Source organism: Chiloscyllium plagiosum, chromosome 11 (assembly GCF_004010195.1).
Source record: "Chiloscyllium plagiosum isolate BGI_BamShark_2017 chromosome 11, ASM401019v2, whole genome shotgun sequence".
Classification (NCBI taxonomy): Eukaryota; Metazoa; Chordata; class Chondrichthyes; order Orectolobiformes; family Hemiscylliidae; genus Chiloscyllium; species Chiloscyllium plagiosum.
This window is the reverse complement of record NC_057720.1, coordinates 66,781,661-66,788,184: the sequence shown is the minus strand read 5'-3', so window position 1 is coordinate 66,788,184 and position 6,524 is coordinate 66,781,661.

The following is a 6,524-nucleotide window of genomic DNA, read 5'->3' as shown; positions in this document are numbered from 1 at the left end:
GACTTGTGATTGTAAAAAGATCAATACAATCTTTAGAAAGTTCTATTTTGAACTGTATAAATCGCAGGACTGTGAGGATAGAACTGAGAAGATGGAATCCTTAAAAATTTGGCCCTTCCGGGCTTAATCTTAGAGCAGGTGTCGATCTTGAATGCCCTCCTGACAACCCAGGAAGTACTCGACGCGGTTAGACAGCTTCAAAGTGGCAAAGCGCTTGGACCAGACGGATTCCAGGTTGAGTTCTATAAAAAATTTATAGAGGAACTGGCCGGGCCACTCATAAATATGTACAATTATTCACATAGTCAGGGGTGCCTCCCACCTTCGTTGAGAGAAGCAAATATCTCTCTTATTCTTAAAAAGGGAAAGATCCAGAAGATTGCTCATCATATAGATCCATATCCTTGATAAATGTGGATTTCAAAATTCTTTCTAAAGTGTTAGCATTAAGACTGGAGAGGGTCTTACCATACATCATAAAAGAAGACCAGGCGAGGTTTATAAAGGGCCACAGGTCAACTAATAATATTAGAAGGGTCTTAAATATGATGCAAGCCTGTCAACAGGGAAAACTACCGGGTTTAATTGTCTCCTTGGATGTAGAGAAGGCATTTCATCGGGTAGAATGGCCATATCTTTTTTATACACTGGAAAGGTTCGGTGTCGGAGAGGTATTTACAAAATGGGTTCAGTTTTATATAATGATCCCAAAGCAGGTGTGATCACCAATGGTTTAGGTTCGGATAGCTTTAGTGTTGGCAGGCGTTGTCATCAGGGATGTCCTCTTTCACCATTATTATTCACGCTAGTGTGAGAATCAAAGCTCACTCACTTCAATAATTTCAGTCCGAGACAAAAATCTGAAACAGTAGTGTCGTTTATTTGTACACTTGCAAGTGGGTGCAATGTCTAATGCCAGGTAAGGCAATGACAAATACACATCAAATCCAACAAACTCTCGAAATTTATACAATTTGAATCCCCATATATTTTTTCTTATTTCATTGTTTGCCCCCTCCTCCGCTTACGTCACTCATTTCCTTAAGACTGATCCCACAACTTCTGTTTATCCGGCCTTGTCCGTGACAAATGCCTATCTCTGACCCCCATAAGGTTGTTTGACGTCATCCATCCTTTGCTTACCATTATCTACTCCCTCCATCTGCGCTGCTCCTCACAGCATCTGATCACTAAGCCCTTTTAATTGGGGTTTGTTCCTGTGTCTCTGTACAAGTGGGAAACCTACTGTTTATACAGGCCTCTCTTCACAGCATTTTATCTAGTGCCTGTATTTCTACCGTTGTTTTGTAATCACGTCTCATGCTGACATATCATTTTTAACGGATTATATATTTCCTCATTCTTGCTAATTCAGCTCTCGGCCGAAACAATCCCAAACTAATGTGAATTCATTTACTCTATATCAGAACTTATAATTGCAGAAATAACATTAATTCACCTATATCCCACAATTTCCCCTTTTTCTTTTTAATTACCATTTGTTATCTTCACCTATATCCCACACTAGTAATTGAACCATTAGCGGAAGCTATATGAACTGACCCTAACATAACGGCTCTGAGGGTTGGACCGGGCAAACATAAAATCACTCTATATACAGATGACGTCCTCCTCTTTTTAAGTGATCCTTTGATATCCGTGCCTCGGATATTCAAGTGGTCAATCTATTTGGTATGTTCTCAGGCTATAAAATCAATTTTGTGAAATCTGAGGCCATGCCATTGGGAGGTCTAGCCAATATATCAAATTTACTGAATGGGTCTTGCTTTCCCTTTCGGTGGTCACTAGAAGGTTTTTTGTACTTAGGTATTTTTATCACCCCAGTATTTGGTCAGCTGTATAAAGCCAATTTTGTGCACTTATGAGAGAAAATAAGACAGGACCTTCAACGCTGGAGAGATCTCCCAATATCCTGGTTAGGCAGAGTAGCCCTAGTTAAGATGAATATTCTACCTCGTCTTCTATATCCTATGAGAATGCTTCCCCGATGCTGCTGAGACTGGTGTTATGTAATCTCTACGGCTGGCTCGGCTCCTTTATTTGGAATCATAGACAACCCCTTATCAAATTAGAAAAGCTGCAGCTTCCACAAGCAAGGGGAGGATTGGACTTTCCAGACTTTAGGAGGTATCAATTGAGCTCTTTATTATCTTATGTAGCTGATTGGGTCTCTTGTGACCCACAATCAATCTGGTTAGATATTGAGACCTCCCAAGCAAAATGTCCCCTCATCAATATTTTATTTATGGACAAGATGAGAGCTATTATGGACTATTGTAAAAACCCTATTGTATTAAATACAATTAAAGCCTGGAGGATAATGCGACAAGATGAGGGTAACCTGCAAAAAACCTCCCCTTATAAGCCTATGCTGGGTGCATCAGGATTTCAGCCAGGGATGATAGATGCTATTTTTAAAACTTGAAAATCCAGAGGTATCTCCTGCTTGGGAGACCTGTTCCATGGGGAGGTTATGATGTCCCTTGAGCAGTTGCACCAGAAGTTTGGAGAGCCCAACAGGGACCTTTCTCGGTATTTCCAAATACGAGACGATATACAAAAGAAGACCACACTGATAATTAACCCCTACAAATCGGATAGGGAAAGGAGAGTGCTATGGCTGATGGAGCCCCCTTCAGTCAGTACTCTTTATCACTCATTATATAAGGTATCGAAGGACATGGAACAATTATTTATAACCTGGAATCAAGAATTAGGGTTGAAAGTCTGCTTAGGAATGTGGGAGGACATCTGGGAGTATGCCAGAAAGATTTCTATTTGTAATAGAACTCAGGCTATTCAATTAAAGAAACTCTACAGGGCTCATATGGCATCTGAACGACTTGCAAAATTCAAGGCAGGAGCATCCCCAATGTGTCCTAAATGTAAAATAGAAGTTGGCGCGCTCATGCGTTGTCTATGGACATGCCATAAGATCTGCAGGCATTGGGAAATAGTAGCGAATGCCTTGACAGAGATCTTGGGTATGGAGATAAGACTGGATTCTGTGTCCCTACTTTTGGGCTCCTTCAGATTTTCCCTCCCTGGATGCGTACAGGAAGAAACTATTTACCACTCTTTCCTTTTGTGCAAGGAAAAATATTTTAGTGAATTGGGAAGCTGAAGGCCCTCCAGGAGTTTCGAACTGGCACAGGTTAATCGTGGAATATATCTCCTTTGACTTCCTCACAAATATGGTGCACCAAAGAACAAAATTATTTTATAAAACACGACAGCCCTTTTTGAACTATATTGACACAGGTATGTCTGCCATACTGTCCAGGGCTTTTGTCTAGATGTGGTAATGGTTCTGGCTGGTTCGGGGAACCCTGGGAGGAGGAATCCGTATAAATAGGGGTTTTATTATGACTTGATGTAAATCTATTTTGAGCATGTATCTGGTTATTTAATTATTTTGTTGTTTATTGCTAGGAATGTATGATATTCTATTTTACATTTTAGTTGTTTGTAGGATCGAGTAGTTAGGTTTTATTTTCTTTCTTTTTGGTTATTATTTATTTCTTGTTTTTTTCTTATGTATTTAATTTTATATTGGTGTTTATACTTGTTTGAATTACTTTTGTAATTTTGTAAAAAATCTTAAATTTTTTAAGGAAAAACCTGTAGATTCACTTCACGTTTTATCTAGAAATGGTTGGAGACACTGGATACTGCAAAGGTTCTGGGCCCGGACAACATTTTGGCAATAGTATTGAAGAGTTCAGAATTTGCCGCACTGTAGCTAAGCTGTTCCAGTTCAGCTACAACACCGACATTTACCCAAATATGTGGAAAATTGACTAGACATGTCCTATACATAAAGAGCAAGGCAATCCCACCCAGTGGGTGCCTTCTACAAGGTGCAATGCAGCTCCTTTTATAGCACGTTCCAAACCTGCAACCTCTACTACTTATACCAAGGAAAGCAAACACGTGGGAGAACCACTACCACCTGCAAATTCTCTCCCAGACCATAATTATCCTGACTTAGAACGAATGTTGCCATTCCTTCACTATTATAGTTGTTAAATATTTAGTGCTCCCTTTCTGTGGGTTTACTTACCCCTATGGATTGCAGTGATCCAGGTTAGCTGCAGTACTTTAAGGGCAACTAGATATGGACAATCTGTGTTTATTTTTGAATTCATGCTTGAGATGTGAACAACACTGACTAGGACAGTATTTTATGCTCATTCCTAATTCCCCAGAGGGCATGTAAGAGTCAACCATATTACTGTGGATCCAGAGTCACTTGTGGACCAGTCAAGGACAGATTTTCTTCTCAAACGGCCATGAGTGAACCAAATTTCTGTCAGCAATTGACAGCGGTTACATGGTTACCATTAGGCTAGCTTTTTATTGAATTTAAATTTCACAATCTGCCAAGGTGCCATTCAAACCCAGAACATTAAGCCTGGTATCCTGGTTTATGAGTCCAGTGACATGAATTAAGGAATCACATTATATAATCATAGAATCTAGAAAATTGTATTTTAACTTAGCAGTGTGCTTACCTTTTTAAAAAAAGGAATGAGAATTAACAAATTATATTCTCTATATAGCAGGATGGAACTAGAGCTACACATCTATGATTAGTCATAAAGTCTGGTTTTGATCACTGTGTCAGTACACAAGGTTGCAGTGGAAGGTGCAGAGGAAGATGCCTGAGTCTACATTGCACACTATTAACAAGACTTTATATGGAACACTGATGTTGAGAAAATTTACCTAGTGTACATACTTCTGCAGTATATTTGTTATAAACCATACATGTTGGATTGTTATTGTTGTGAATAAATTAGTTTGGTTTTGTAAGTCTCTACAATCTTCATTGTTAACTCCTGAAAGTACTTGGTTAACATCTGAATGAACCATCAGAACCAGTGCAAGATCTTCCTCTTACACTGTTGAAGGGTCTTTCTCTGGTACGTGATCATTCTCTGACATAAGTCACTTCTGGACCTACTGTCAGTATTTGCAAAGTGCTTTATTACTGTCCAGTCTCTTACATCATTCTACCATTCCACGGCCCTTATTTAATGGTCATTCTGACGTTTGAACCAATACAGGGAGAAATTTTCAACCTTTAGAATGAAGGCATGTCAATTTACTTCTAGTTATGACTTGGATATTAAAACCATGTGGACCATTACCTTAAAGGGAATTAGTTAGTTAAATTGTATTTTTCCGCTTAAGGGAAAACTTGTTTTCAAAAAACTTGTTAAGCCGTAATCATTTAATAGTACAGATTGTAAATCATCATCTTAGTTTATTAATTCTTGTTTTTGAATGTGTCGCTGGCTCAGCAGCATTTTTTGCCCATCCCTAATTGCATTTAAGATTCAGGGAGAAAGTGAGGACTGCAGATGCTGGAGATCAGACTAGAGTGTGAGGTGCTGGAAAAGCACAGCCGGTCAGACAGCAGAGGAACAGGAGAATCAAGCACAAGCCCTTTCATCACAAAGAGTCAACCACATTGCTGTGGAACAGGAGTCACATGTAGGCCAGACCAGGTAAGGAGAGCAGTTTCCTTCTCGAACAGGACATTAGTGAACTAGATGGGCTTTTCACAATAATCGACACTGGATTAATGATCATCACTTGACTCTTAATTCCAATTTTCTTTTAATTGATTTAAAAATCCACTATCTGCCACATCAGCATTCAAACACACGTTCCCAGAACATCATCTGGGTCTTTGGATCAACAGTCCAGCGATAATACTAAATGCCATTGCCTCCCAGAGTTACACACTTTTAGCTACATTTCAGAACATCAGCCCTCAGCTTTCCCTGGGTTTTGACTGTAAGCTTCATAAACAATATAGCTAAAACCATGCACCTACTGTGACTATATGCTATAGATCTTGACAAATAGGGCAAAGTGACATATTAAGTTCACATGATTTTCATGCTGGAAAGTTGAAAAGCAGAGAATATCAATACTTCAGATCTTAGCGAAAATTGATTTACTTTGCTGTTTAGAATTTTAAACATTGTTAAAATTCTACAAATACTTGTCTTATTTTCCCAGCTGGAAGGATTAGATATCAATAATTATAGTGCAACCAATTTCACTAAATCCTGTCAAGGAACTAATATTTTCATGGGAAATATTGGTGATACTTTACCCAAAATAAAACCTCAATATTATTAAAAAAGTGATAACTACCCAATCCTGTCTGAAGTGGCATACTGCTAAATATTTAAATTTTACCAATTTGTTCAATCTGATTTAATTCCCACTAACGAGGATATTAAGATTATTTAATTATTTTTCAGTAATACTTGCTACAACTATAATTTTGCCACTTGTTGCATTGTACAGAGTTGGTCAAATTAGTCAATTTTGTGAAGCTGTTTACTATGCTATTTTTATAACTTCAAAAACAAATGTACAAGTATTCTCTAATTTTGATTCTTAATAACCCTTTTGAGTACTTGCCTTATATCTTGTCTGTTTACTGTAACAAATCAGAAATATTGCAACTAGAAGAATTAATG